This window comes from Cajanus cajan, chromosome 3, assembly GCF_000230855.2.
Source record: "Cajanus cajan strain Asha chromosome 3, NIPB_CcT2T_4, whole genome shotgun sequence".
Taxonomy (NCBI): Eukaryota; Viridiplantae; Streptophyta; class Magnoliopsida; order Fabales; family Fabaceae; genus Cajanus; species Cajanus cajan.
Genome location: NC_138519.1, coordinates 54176738 through 54191671, shown reverse-complemented (window position 1 = coordinate 54191671; position 14934 = coordinate 54176738). Strand labels below are relative to the sequence as shown.

Here is a 14934-nt window from a genome sequence, read left to right as displayed (position 1 = left end):
CACTTCCAGAGCTGTAGCCCCCATTCCAGAGCTGCAATATTGAAGCCTTGTGCGTATGGAAACACTTCCAGAGCTGTAGCCCCCATTCCAGAGCTGCAGCCTTGGGTTAAAAATCCCAACTTTTCCTTGGACAGAACATATTTGGGGCCCAAAATTAAGGAGAAAAATAGTGGGGGACAAAAATTAAGGAAAGAAACAAGAAGCACATGAGCACTAAATTAAAAAGAAAGACAAGGGTCCTTAAATTAAGGAGAAACAAACAAGGAAAAAGGGAAAAATAATTAGTGGTTTTCCACTAATTGAACCACTAATGGAGGCTACAGCTGGACATCCACTAGCCTACAGCTAGAGACCAATTGGAGGGGGCAAGTGTTCTTTTTAGTAACACACAGATTGGGGGGGCTGCAGATACACACGGATAGGAGCTCCCAAAACCTCTGTTTTTCACTTGGAACTTTGTACTCTCTTATGGAATTTGCTGCAGAATTTGTAATGGCCATGAGTGGCTAATTTCATTGAGGATTGGTTGGATGTAACTACTAACTCTTCTCCTTCTTAAATATATGCATTTTAATCTCATTATTTGTGTATGATTCTTTACTTAATGCTTATATCGGCTTGATCACCCGTTGTATGAATTTTTGGTTTTTGAATCCAGTTGGAAAACGTTTTTGAAAACCCGAACTGAATCTTGCACCTAATCAATTCTTGTTCTAGGGATAGACTTGATTTGGTTAGTCACATTGTTCAAGTTCTTGTTCTTAATGCGAAGTGTTGAACTCAAAACATAGAGGAATCATGTTTTGAGCTTAATGACTTTAGGATTCAACCTTGAGGAATCTTGTTGGATTACTTAATGAACGTGGAAATAATGGAATTAGAATAGCATTTATTTTAAGAAGATCTATGAGTTAGCAAGTGCTTCCGAACCAATCCTTGTTTCTTAATCATCATCCTTACTACGTTTGTTTTACTGTGTTGTTTTAATTTATCATCATTCATCCGCAAATTGAACATCATTTTCTTTTAAATCATTAGAGTAAGAATTACTAATCACTCAAATCCCTGAGGACGATCTTTAAATACTACTTCGAAACTTGGTTCACTTGCCAAGTGATAGGTTGCGATAAAAACACCATCAAGTTTCTGGCGCCGTTGCCGGGGATTTTGGTGCTATTTAGTAATTTTTAATCTTGTGATTTAGTAATTTTGTAAATTATTTTGTGAATACTTTGAATAGAGATATTTGTCTTGCTGTATTTTTTTTTTTTTTGGACTCACCTTGCTGTGCAGACTTCTTAGAATTGTATGAGAGGAAAAACTCCAGCTGAAGAATTGCATTTTGACTCTGAAATCGAAGGAACAGCAAGGAGGAATAATAGCAGAACAAGAAGGCTGAGACAGTTAGAGAGAATCCTAGAACAACAGCAAGATTTTCTAAATTCTTCTACTTCTTCAAATCAACCAATGGCTGAAGACGGAACAGGAAATAATAATGGTGGAAATGGACCAACTAGGCCTCCCAGAAGGACCCTAGGTGCTTATGCACAACAACAAGGTCCTAGACATTTCTCTAGCATTGCAGCTCCAAACACTTCTAGAGCCATGGAGATGAAACCTGCCTTCCTTACCTTGGTTAGCTCACAACAATTTGCTGGCCTTGATCATGAAGACCCATACTCACACCTATCAAATTTCTATGAGTTATGTGGAACTATGGGAATTCCTAAGGCTGATGAGGAAGCTGTATATTTGAGGTTGTTTCCATTTTCTTTGACAGGAAAAGCTAAAGTTTGGTTACAATCTCACCCAAATCAAAGTTTAACAAGCTGGGGTGATGTGGAAAATAAGTTTGTGAACCGATTCTATCCTTCATCCAAGTATATTAAGGCCAAGTCAGAAATCACTACTTTCAGGCAAGGTGCAGATGAACCATTCTGTGAAGCCTGGGAGAGATTTAAGTCATTGCTCAGAAAATGTCCTAACCATGGGTTTGAAGATATAGCTCAACTTAATTTCTTTGTCAATGGAATCAAACCTGAGGTGAAGATGTTATTGGATGCAGCAGCTGGTGGCACCATGATGACCGTGAGTCCAGAAGAAGCCACTCAAATTATAGAGTCTTTGGCATCTTCTGATCACCAAGCAGAGCATGGAAGACATCAATCTCATAGAAGAGGAGTTCTTGATCTTAACACTAATGATGCAATCCTTGCTCAGAACAAACTGCTATCTCAACAAATTGAAGCATTGACTAAGCAGATGGCCAAGATTCCACAACAGCTTCATGCTATTGCTTCTTCTTCAACCCAACAAAATCCTCCCTTAAAATGTGATTTTTGTGGAGGAGATCATCCCAATGGTCACTGTTCAGAAATTCCAAATGAAGAAGAGGTCAACTATGTGGGGAACCAACAACAAGGAGGTAATTTTAATTTTAATTTCCAGAACAACAGCAAGATTTTCTAAATTCTTCTACTTCTTCAAATCAACCAATGGCTGAAGACGGAACAGGAAATAATAATGGTGGAAATGGACCAACTAGGCCTCCCAGAAGGACCCTAGGTGATTATGCACAACAACAAGGAGGTAATTTTAATTCCCGTAATTATAACACTAACAATTATATGCAGGGAAATCAAGGTTGGAGAAGCAACAATAACAACCAAGGATATGGATGGAGGAATGAAGCTGGATCATCCAATAGGCCACCACCACAACAACAACAGCAACACCAGCCTGCTTATCCTTCTATGCATGCAAGAACCAGTAAATTGGAGGATACTCTGAACCAGTTCATGCAGGTGTCTATGAATAACCAGAAGAACACAGAGGCATCCATCAAGAACTTGGAGGTGCAGGTGGGTCAGCTAGCTAAACAATTAGCTGACATGTCTGGAGGACCATTTTCAGCCAATACCATGACCAACCCCAAGGAGCATTGTAAATCCATAACAACAAGAAGTGGGAAGGTAGTTGGTGCGGATATTGGAGTGAGTGAAAAAAATGAAAAGAAAGAAAATGTTGAATTGAAGGAGGTTGATGAAGAAAGTGAGAAGAATAAGGAAGGCAAAAATAAGATTGAGAGTGTAAATAGTGAGAAAATAAGAGAGAAAATTGAGATTGAGAAGGAGAAAAATAAAAAGAAGGGTAAAGAAGTCAATTCTACTGTTCCTATTAAAGACTTACCTTACCCTCATGCTCCATCTAAGAAAGAGAAGGAAAGACAATTCACAAGGTTTCTGGACATCATCAAGAAGCTGCAGATTAATATTCCTTTCACTGAAGCCATGGAACAAATGCCCACTTATGCTCGGTTCATGAAGGAATTGTTAACCAAGAAGAGAAGAATTCTTGAAGAGGAGACTGTGGAGCTTGAGGCAGGTTGCAGTGCTATTATACAAAAGTCTCTACCTCAAAAGTCCAGAGACCCAGGCAGTTTCACTCTTCCTGTATCAATTGGTAATCTATCAGTGGGTAAGGCACTTTTAGACCTTGGAGCCAGCATTAACTTAATGCCTTTATCCATGCTGAAGAAGATAGGAGAAGTGGAAGTGAGACCTACAAGAATGACCTTACAGTTGGCAGACAGATCTATTAAGCTTCCATATGGCATAGTGGAAGATATGATAGTAAAGGTCGACAAGTTCATGTTTCCAGTTGATTTTGTGATCATGGACATGGAAGAAGATTCGGAAGTTCCACTAATTCTGGGCAGACCCTTCATGAAGACAGCTAGAGTTATCATAGACATGGATGATGGAAAGCTGAAGGTGAGAGTTCAAGATGAAGAGGTGAATTTCAATGTTTTTGAAGCAATGAAGTTTCCTAAAGGCAATAAGGATTGTTTCAGAATTGATGTGTTAGATAATGTGTACTTGGAAACTCAAAGCAATTTCAAGAATTCATCAACATTGGAAAAAGCTTTGTCTATGTTTGATGATGATTTGGATAAAGTTATAGATAAGGAAGTCCAGGATGTGATTGATGCATTGAACAAAGGTGAAAGCTCATCAACCAATGTTCAATCAAAGGAAGAGTTAAGAAAGGAGGTGAAAGATCAAATAGTGAAGCTGGAATTGAAACAATTGCCACCACAGTTAAAGTATGTTTTCTTAGAAGAGAATGGTGGGAAACCAATCATAATCAGCAGCCAACTTTCAAAAGAGCAAGAGGAGAGTTTGATTCAAGTGATAAAAGCCAATGAAGGTGCTATTGGTTGGACCCTATCTGATTTGAAAGGAATCAGTCCTGCCTATTGTATGCACAAGATTCATATGGAACAGGATTACAAGCCAGTAGCACAACCTCAAAGACGCTTGAATCCAACTATGAAAGAGGTGGTGAGAAAGGAAGTTACCAAGTTACTTGAAGCTGGTATGATATATCCAATTTCTGACAGTGCTTGGGTTAGTCCTGTGCAAGTTGTGCCTAAGAAAGGAGGTATGACTGTGATTTATAATGAGAAGAATGAATTGATTCCCACTCGTACTGTGACTGGGTGGAGGATGTGCATAGACTACAGGAAGTTGAACCAAGCCACAAGAAAAGACCATTACCCATTGCCTTTCATGGATCAAATGCTTGAAAGGTTAGCAGGGCAAGCTTATTATTGTTTTCTGGATGGTTATTCAGGATACAATCAGATTGTTGTGGATCCGGAAGACCAAGAGAAGACAGCTTTTACTTGTCCCTTTGGTGTATTCGCATACAGGAAGATGCCATTTGGGTTATGTAATGCACCAGCTACCTTTCAACGTTGTATGTTTGCAATCTTCTCTGATTTGGTGGAACAATGCATAGAAATTTTCATGGATGATTTTTCTGTGTTTGGCCCATCTTTTGAAGTTTGTCTTAACAATCTCAGCACTGTACTCAAGCGGTGTGTAGAGACTAACTTGGTGCTAAACTGGGAGAAATGTCATTTCATGGTCAGAGAAGGCATTGTTCTTGGCCACAAAGTTTCTCATAAGGGTATAGAGGTAGATCCAGCAAAGGTTGATATCATCTCAAAGTTGCCACCTCCAATCAATGTGAAGGGGATTAGAAGTTTCTTGGGACATGCAGGATTTTACAGAAGATTTATCAAAGATTTCTCCAAGATAGCTAAGCCTCTTAGTAACCTTCTTATTAAAAATAACAAGTTTGATTTTGATCATGATTGTTTACATGCCTTTGAATTGTTAAAAACCAAGCTTGTTTCAGCTCCTATAATCACTGCTCCAGATTGGAAACTTAATTTTGAATTAATGTGTGATGCAAGTGATTATGCTATAGGAGCTGCTTTGGGCCAAAGGAAGGACAAAATTTTTCATGTTATTCACTATGCAAGTAAGGTGCTGAATGAAAATCAAATCAACTATGCAACAACTGAAAAAGAGTTACTTGCCATAGTGTATGCACTAGAAAAATTTCGTTCTTACCTTGTGGGTTCAAAGATCATTGTTTATACTGACCATGCTGCTATCAAGTATTTGTTGACAAAGGCAGATTCAAAGCCAAGATTGATTCGGTGGATTCTTCTACTACAAGAATTTGATTTAGAAATCAAGGACAAAAAGGGGTGTGAGAACCACGTTGCTGATCACCTATCCAGACTTGTCAATGAGGAGGTGACCAATCAAGAAAAAGAAATATTAGAAGAATTTCCAGATGAGAAGTTGTTTGCCGTAAGTGAAAGACCCTGGTTTGCAGATATGGCAAATTACAAAGCAGCAGGGGTTATTCCAGAAGAATACAACTGGCAACAAAAGAAGAAGTTCTTCAGAGATTCTCATCACTATGTCTGGGATGATCCGTATTTGTTCAAGATAGGTGCTGATGGTTTGCTAAGAAGATGTGTATTTGGGGCTGAGATTAGAGATATTCTCTGGCATTGTCATAACTCGCCCTATGGTGGACATTACAATGGGGAAAGAACAGCAGCAAAGATCCTCCAATCTGGATTTTATTGGCCAACTTTGTTCAGAGATGCATATGAACATTGCAAGAGCTGTGATAAGTGTCAAAGAACAGGGACAGTTTCCAAGAGACATGAGTTACCCCTGCAAAACATCTTAGAAGTGGAAATCTTTGATTGTTGGGGAATTGATTTCATTGGGCCTTTGCCATCATCTTTTGGGAATGAGTATATCCTTGTGGCAGTGGATTACGTTTCAAAATGGGTGGAGGCTAGTGCTGCGCAAAAAGCTGATGCCAGAACTGTCATAAAATTTTTGAAGAAAAATATTTTTTGCAGGTTTGGATCACCAAGGGTACTCATTAGTGATGGTGGATCTCATTTTTGTAATGCTCAATTGCAAAAAGTTCTGGAACACTACAAGGTCAGGCACAAGGTCGCCACACCGTATCATCCTCAAACCAATGGGCAGGCGGAGGTATCCAATAGAGAATTGAAGAGGATTCTGGAGAAGACAGTGGCCAGCTCTAGGAAGGATTGGGCCTTAAAGCTAGATGACACACTATGGGCCTATAGGACTGCATTCAAGTCTCCTATTGGGTTTTCACCATTTCAACTTGTCTATGGTAAAGCTTGTCATCTGCCAGTGGAATTGGAACATAAAGCATTTTGGGCTTTGAAGGCTTTAAATTATGATTTGAAGGCAGCAGGGGAGAAAAGAAAACTTCAATTGCATGAATTGGAAGAAATGAGGTTGCAAGCCTATGAGTCTTCTAAGTCTTACAAGCACAAAGCCAAGATGTATCATGATAAGAAGATTCTAAATAGGAACTTCCAACCTGGCCAGCAGGTATTACTGTTCAATTCCAGGTTGAAACTCTTCCCTGGGAAGCTCAAATCTAAGTGGTCAGGTCCTTTCTCAATTAAGTCTATCAAATCCTATGGAGCCATTGAACTTGAAGATCCTGTTTCTGGAAGGACTTGGTTAGTTAATGGTCAGAGGCTCAAACATTATTTGGGCGGTGAAGTTGAGAGATTCACTGCCAGCACACATTTGAAGGAGCCATAAACAAACAGGATTGTCAAGCTAAAGACATTAAATTAGCATGTTCTTGTTTTAATTTGTGTTTATGTGTTGTGTGTTAAAATGTAGGATGTTAGTCTGTTGTTTTGGAGTGATGATGCATTATTTTGGGTGTTAGGTCTGTGATTATTTTGATAATGTGGAGTGTGGAGTAAAATATCTTTGTCCATAGAGAAATTTGGTTCCATGATGATTGTGGTGGATTGTGGCTGAGTTTATATTGTTGTTGATGATAGATAAGTACATGTTAAACTTGATGTCTAGTGTAGAGTAATAGTAAAAAGCTTTGTGATGTTTGCATAATTAGTTATAGATTTAGTTTTTGCATGTATGTGTTGTGTTAATTTCATATTTTAGTTATTACTTGTTGTGTATTTTAGTTTTATGAGTAAATGGTATGATATTATTAATGTATGTTTGAATATGTGATGTCCATGTTTCATTGCATGTTTTATGTTATATAGTGTCATGTTAGTTGTACTTGTTAATTGTGTGATTGTTTTGATAGTTAGGAGTTAATTATAGTTGTCAAAGATTTGGATGGTGAAGGAATAAGTTTTAAATAGTTTGAGAGTCATGAAAGAGTGAAAAAGGAAGTAAAAATATGAAGCTTTAAGTCTCAGGGCTGCAGCCCTCATCCAAAGCTGCAGCGGATTTAGCAGAAAAGCTGAAATTTTTTTTTCTGATATGAGGGCTCAAGCCCCGGATCCAAGGCTCAAGCCTTAATTTTCTGTTTCACATCCAGGGGTCCAGAGCTGCAGCCCTCATTCACGGCTGCAGCGGTAACTCTCTGCCAAGCTCCACATGAGAGCAAAAAAAAAAAAAAAAAAAAAAAAAAAAAAAAAAAAAAAAAAAAAAAAAAAAAAAAAAAAACGTCCAGGGGTCCAGAGCTGCAGCCCTCGTTCACGGCTGCAGCGGTAACTCTCTGCCAAGCTCCACATGAGAGCAAAAAAAAAAAAAAAAAAAAAAAAAAAAAAAAAAAAAAAAAAAAACGCAGCTGCAGCTCCGATTTTCAAGCCCAAGCTCAATATCTCTGCCATCATTGCAGCTGCAGCTCTAAAATCATGGCTTCAGCCCCAGGTTCAAATGCCCAAAATTTTTAAGTGATTTTAAGACCCATTTTCCACTTCTAAGCAACACGTACACTTCTCTTCACTCTCTCTCTCTGCTCTCAACCTCTAAACCCTTCCCATTTTCTTATACTCTAATTCTCATTCTCAATAGTTTCTTTGCTAATAGAAGATCCTTAGACATTTCTAAAGGTAAACTTTTCTTCTCTTTTCATCTCTTTCATCATAAAAACATTAACTTTGCCATAAATTCTTCTCTTCTTCTTCACTCTTGCTTTTCTTCTATCTCTTGATTGTTGAATGCTGATTAATTCTGTGGTTCATGCTTGTTGTGTTGGTGAACGAATTCGGATGAGGCTTGATTCCAAGTGTTTTTGAAAATGTTCAAATTGAGAGTTGCATCCAAGGTGTTCGATCAAATGTCTGTGTGAAATTTCATATCAATTTGAATGTCAATGAATACTTGTGTGATTCATATACTTGTACATGGTCAGTTTGAATCATTGAAGGGAATGAAACACTTAGTTTGTAAAAAAAAAAAAAAAAAAAAAAAAAAAAAAAAAAATTGCATATTGAAATTGTTCGCAAGGTGTTTGTAGAAATGCTTGAATAACAACCATGTTGTGAAATTGCATTTCTTGTTAGATTTTTTTTACCACATTAATCATTGCTTTTTGAAATGAACATTACTCAAATGGTTAAATGTGCTTGAAGGTAGGAGTGGTTTGTGTTAAAAATAATTAACTATATCTTGGTCTCATTGTTGTTTTATTTAGTCATGAACAAATTGTGCATATACTTATCATTTTAACATTGACCATTCTGGGAGTTATTTTGTTGTTAAATTATCGTAGATGGTCCGCTCTAGAGGAGGTGGTTCTGTCGGTGGGTCTAGACCAACTCATGAGATCGCTGCAACTAAAAAGCGAAAAGGGGTAGCTACAACTTCTCAGTCACAACCCTTCTCATCCTCATCTGAAGACGAGGAGGCAGCTCCCATCAAACACAATCACCACCCTCTCAAGTTTAAGACTAAAGCTAAGCAACAACGATTCCTCGAGCTACAAGAAAGACCAATCCTTGCAGAGAGACTGATGGTTGATACCACACCATGCATAGATTTTGATGATGAACTAAGGAGGAGAAAATGGGAAAAGATTGGCACACCAGAGCAAAAATACAATGAGATTCTTATTCGAGAATTTTATGCCAATGCTTTTCCAACAAAGCTGGATATCAAAGATCGAATTTCTTGGGTGCACAACAAGAGAGTGCCATATGATCCTGAGACTATAAATTCTTATCTAGGCACTCAGTCTCAAATATGTGAGGAAGATGATTATCACTTGATGCTCCGCACTCCTTTAGATGAAGCCACTTCTACAGCTTTGCTCAATACTCTTTGCCTTCCGGGAAGTGAATTTCATTTGGGTACCAAGCAACAACCCAAACATATTAAAAGAGCTCATTTGAAATCATTAACTCGCATGTGGCAAGCTCTCTTGCAATATAACATTCTTCCCACCACCCACTCTTCCGACATCAGTCTCCCTCGAGCCAAGCTTGTGTATTGCATTATTCAACAAAAGAATGTCAGCTTGGCTAGCTTAATCTCTAAGGAGATTCATGCCATTACCCTATCTCAACCTTCTACAAATGGCATGGCAAGACCATTGGCATTTCCGGGACTTATCACAGGATTATGCAAGGCTTTTGGTGTGGTTATTCCTAAACCATTCACATTCATCAATAGACCCATCAATAAAGCCTATTATCAAAACCGGATAAACAATGCCAAAGAATTTGAGCACTTACCAACTCAACCTCATATCTTACCACAACAAGACACACAAGTTCCTCAACTAATACCAGAGGCCCCGTTTGATCTGTCAACCCTAAGGGCTCTTATACTTGAGCAAGATCAAAAGGCAGAAGCACGACACCAAGCACAACTGGAGCAAAGCAAATTACACCTCGCTTATCTTCGTCATTTGCATCTCCAACAGGCTGCCAATCATAGAGCTCACCTGGCACATCATTCCTATTGCTATAATTATACCCTACATCAATCTGAAACAGGAGGTAGTCTTTATCCTTGGCCTACTTTAGAAACTTTTGCTGACCAAATTTTATGGCCTGGGGACAGTCCTATTTCCTTAAGAGGGGGTGGAGTGCAGCAGCCAGGAGTTCATAGTGCACAACCTGCTGCTGAGCATGGACAGGAAGAGGAAGTTGAGAGAGATGAAGAAGCAGAGGAAGAAGAGGAAGGAGAAGAAGAGGAATCCGAGTCAGAGGATTTCTGAGATAGACTATGGAGAAGAGTTCATTTTAATTTTCTGCAATTTTAAATTTTAGTATTTAAATACTATGGTTTATTGTTAACTTGTTGCGTTTAAAAAATCTGTTGTTTTGTGTTAGTTATGGTTTTATGTGTTGGATGTTATACTTGTGCATGTTGTGTTTTGACTTTTATTGCATAAATGTGTTGTTTTGAATAATCACTGACAGTTGAAACACTCAGTTCTTTTTGAAAGACAAGTCAAGTTGTTTCAAATCAGCAAGAAGAAAACTGTCATCTTTAAATTCACCGAAAAAAAAAAAAGTGTTGTTAATACTCATCTTTTGGTTGCACTCTATCATTTATGTATAATCTTAGAATTCATGAGCATCTCTTTAACTTGACATGAAAGGTCAGTGGTTGGATTTATTGAGCCAAGCCAGTGAGTGAGAACACCCAATACAAACACTTATATGTTTGAGAGTCACCATCATAGCATATGTGTTTGCATTGTTTGATTCTTGAAATTGTTGCTCTTGTAAGAAATGTTGGAAAAGATCAAGGCATTATGTTGTTCATATTGAAGATCTGTTAAACCTAGAACCAAACAGCTAACCTTCATTTGAGAAAAATCTTTGTTTGAAACCCATTTGAGCATTACCCTTTATCCAACCTTTAAGCCTATACCAATCATAAATTCCTCACCCTAACCAAACCTTAGAGAGCATGATGAAAATGATTGTGGGTTAAGTTGGGGGGAGTGAAAATTGTCAAAGGTTGAAGAAAAAGAAAAGAAATACCATGTTGTGAAGTGTTAAAGTGAGAATTACCTCTTTAATGTTATCATTGTAATGTACAATTTCATTCAAAATAGCTCAAAAAAAAAAAAAAAAAAAAAAAAAAAAAAAAAGAAGCTAGGTTATTGTACAAAAAGTCTCAAAAGAGGTGGTATTCTTACAATTGAGTCAATAAATTATGAGGGTAAATATGGGAAAAGTGAAGGTAGAAATTGGGCTGAGATATATGGTTGGAGTTGAAAATTCAAGAGTGAACAAATTTTGAGTCTTGTTGCTTATGTTTATTGTGCTCTCTAGAGTTTGAACTTTGAACCTTGTTTACAAAAAAAAAAAAAAAAAAAAAAAAAAAAAATCATGTTTCTTTGTTAACCAAGCCCCATTACAACTATCAAAAGACCTTGTGATCCTTCATCTTCTTTTCAAGAATGGTAATGGAGAGATGATATCAATGCTTATGTTCATAGAAATGATGTGTGTAGTTGAGAGAAACACTCACCCAAGGAGAGATACACTAGTGAGGAATATTTATTCAATCACTGATTCATAATGCTCAAGTTTGTGATTTGATTTGTGAATTCTTTGATTAAGTATGTTTGAAAATGTGGCACCTCAAGTGAGTAGGAATTAATTTGATGAAGGTGAATTAATTGATGACTTATTCTCTTGTTGATATAAAAGCAATTTGTGAATTAGAAAGTGTTGTCAATTTGTAGTCATAGTGGAACCTTTGTTTGGGGACAAACAAATGAGTAAGTTGGGGGGAGTTGATAAGTGCTCAAATTGCATATTTTTATGCTTAATTTGGCACTTATTTTGGATGAGATATAAGTAATTTTGGTTATGTTTGACCCTCCAAATAGATGAACTAAGATTAATCTAAGGAGTTACAAGAGTGTAGTTTCTTTGGCTAAAAATATTTCCTTTTTGTGTAGGTTTTGATGAAATTGGAAATCCAAGGCTATAGCCCCAAAACCAGAGCTGCAGCCATGAAGCATGAACCAAAAAGAAGTGTTCCAGAGAGTTGGAGCTGCAGCCCCCATTCCAGAGCTGCAGCCTTGAAGCCTTGTGCGTATGGAAACCAATTCCAGAGAGTTGGAGCTGCAGCCCCCATTCCAGAGCTGCAGCCTTGAAGCCTTGTGCGTATGGAAACCAATTCCAGAGAGTTGGAGCTGCAGCCCTCATTCCAGAGCTGCAGCCTTGAAGCCTTGTGCGTATGGAAACCAATTCCAGAGAGTTGGAGCTGCAGCCCCCATTCCAGAGCTGCAGCCTTGAAGCCTTGTGCGTATGGAAACCAATTCCAGAGAGTTGGAGCTGCAGCCCCCATTCCAGAGCTGCAGCCTTGAAGCCTTGTGCGTATGGAAACACTTCCAGAGCTGTAGCCCCCATTCCAGAGCTGCAGCCTTGAAGCCTTGTGCGTATGGAAACACTTCCAGAGCTGTAGCCCCCATTCCAGAGCTGCAGCCTTGGGTTAAAAATCCCAACTTTTCCTTGGACAGAACATATTTGGGGCCCAAAATTAAGGAGAAAAATAGTGGGGGACAAAAATTAAGGAAAGAAACAAGAAGCACATGAGCACTAAATTAAAAAGAAAGACAAGGGGCCTTAAATTAAGGAGAAACAAACAAGGAAAAAGGGAAAAATAATTAGTGGTTTTCCACTAATTGAACCACTAATGGAGGCTACAGCTGGACATCCACTAGCCTACAGCTAGAGACCAATTGGAGGGGGCAAGTGTTCTTTTTAGTAACACACAGATTGGGGGGGCTGCAGATACACACGGATAGGAGCTCCCAAAACCTCTGTTTTTCACTTGGAACTTTGTACTCTCTTATGGAATTTGCTGCAGAATTTGTAATGGCCATGAGTGGCTAATTTCATTGAGGATTGGTTGGATGTAACTACTAACTCTTCTCCTTCTTAAATATATGCATTTTAATCTCATTATTTGTGTATGATTCTTTACTTAATGCTTATATCGGCTTGATCACCCGTTGTATGAATTTTTGGTTTTTGAATCCAGTTGGAAAACGTTTTTGAAAACCCGAACTGAATCTTGCACCTAATCAATTCTTGTTCTAGGGATAGACTTGATTTGGTTAGTCACATTGTTCAAGTTCTTGTTCTTAATGCGAAGTGTTGAACTCAAAACATAGAGGAATCATGTTTTGAGCTTAATGACTTTATCAACCTTGAGGAATCTTGTTGGATTACTTAATGAACGTGGAAATAATGGAATTAGAATAGCATTTATTTTAAGAAGATCTATGAGTTAGCAAGTGCTTCCGAACCAATCCTTGTTTCTTAATCATCATCCTTACTACGTTTGTTTTACTGTGTTGTTTTAATTTATCATCATTCATCCGCAAATTGAACATCATTTTCTTTTAAATCATTAGAGTAAGAATTACTAATCACTCAAATCCCTGAGGACGATCTTTAAATACTACTTCGAAACTTGGTTCACTTGCCAAGTGATAGGTTGCGATAAAAACACCATCAAGTTTCTGATTGGAGTGCAGCAGCCAGGAGTTCATAGTGCACAACCTGCTGCTGAGCATGGACAGGAAGAGGAAGTTGAGAGAGATGAAGAAGCAGAGGAAGAAGAGGAAGGAGAAGAAGAGGAATCCGAGTCAGAGGATTTCTGAGATAGACTATGGAGAAGAGTTCATTTTAATTTTCTGCAATTTTAAATTTTAGTATTTAAATACTATGGTTTATTGTTAACTTGTTGCGTTTAAAAAATCTGTTGTTTTGTGTTAGTTATGGTTTTATGTGTTGGATGTTATACTTGTGCATGTTGTGTTTTGACTTTTATTGCATAAATGTGTTGTTTTGAATAATCACTGACAGTTGAAACACTCAGTTCTTTTTGAAAGACAAGTCAAGTTGTTTCAAATCAGCAAGAAGAAAACTGTCATCTTTAAATTCACCGAAAAAAAAAAAAGTGTTGTTAATACTCATCTTTTGGTTGCACTCTATCATTTATGTATAATCTTAGAATTCATGAGCATCTCTTTAACTTGACATGAAAGGTCAGTGGTTGGATTTATTGAGCAGAAACTTGATGGTGTTTTTATCGCAACCTATCACTTGGCAAGTGAACCAAGTTTCGAAGTAGTATTTAAAGATCGTCCTCAGGGATTTGAGTGATTAGTAATTCTTACTCTAATGATTTAAAAGAAAATGATGTTCAATTTGCGGATGAATGATGATAAATTAAAACAACACAGTAAAACAAACGTAGTAAGGATGATGATTAAGAAACAAGGATTGGTTCGGAAGCACTTGCTAACTCATAGATCTTCTTAAAATAAATGCTATTCTAATTCCATTATTTCCACGTTCATTAAGTAATCCAACAAGATTCCTCAAGGTTGAATCCTAAAGTCATTAAGCTCAAAACATGATTCCTCTATGTTTTGAGTTCAACACTTCGCATTAAGAACAAGAACTTGAACAATGTGACTAACCAAATCAAGTCTATCCCTAGAACAAGAATTGATTAGGTGCAAGATTCAGTTCGGGTTTTCAAAAACGTTTTCCAACTGGATTCAAAAACCAAAAATTCATACAACGGGTGATCAAGCCGATATAAGCATTAAGTAAAGAATCATACACAAATAATGAGATTAAAATGCATATATTTAAGAAGGAGAAGAGTTAGTAGTTACATCCAACCAATCCTCAATGAAATTAGCCACTCATGGCCATTACAAATTCTGCAGCAAATTCCATAAGAGAGTACAAAGTTCCAAGTGAAAAACAGAGGTTTTGGGAGCTCCTATCCGTGTGTATCTGCAGCCCCC

At 37.7% G+C, this 14934-nt stretch overlaps 1 non-coding gene across 1 annotated transcript; it reads right to left on the bottom strand.

Moving 5' to 3' along the window:
* Positions 1-1888: 1888 nt before the first annotated feature.
* On the bottom strand, positions 1889-1994 carry LOC145956641 (small nucleolar RNA R71). Its single transcript, XR_014432880.1, has one exon. It is a non-coding gene; the product is annotated as a small nucleolar RNA R71 (small nucleolar RNA).
* Positions 1995-14934: the final 12940 nt, after the last annotated feature.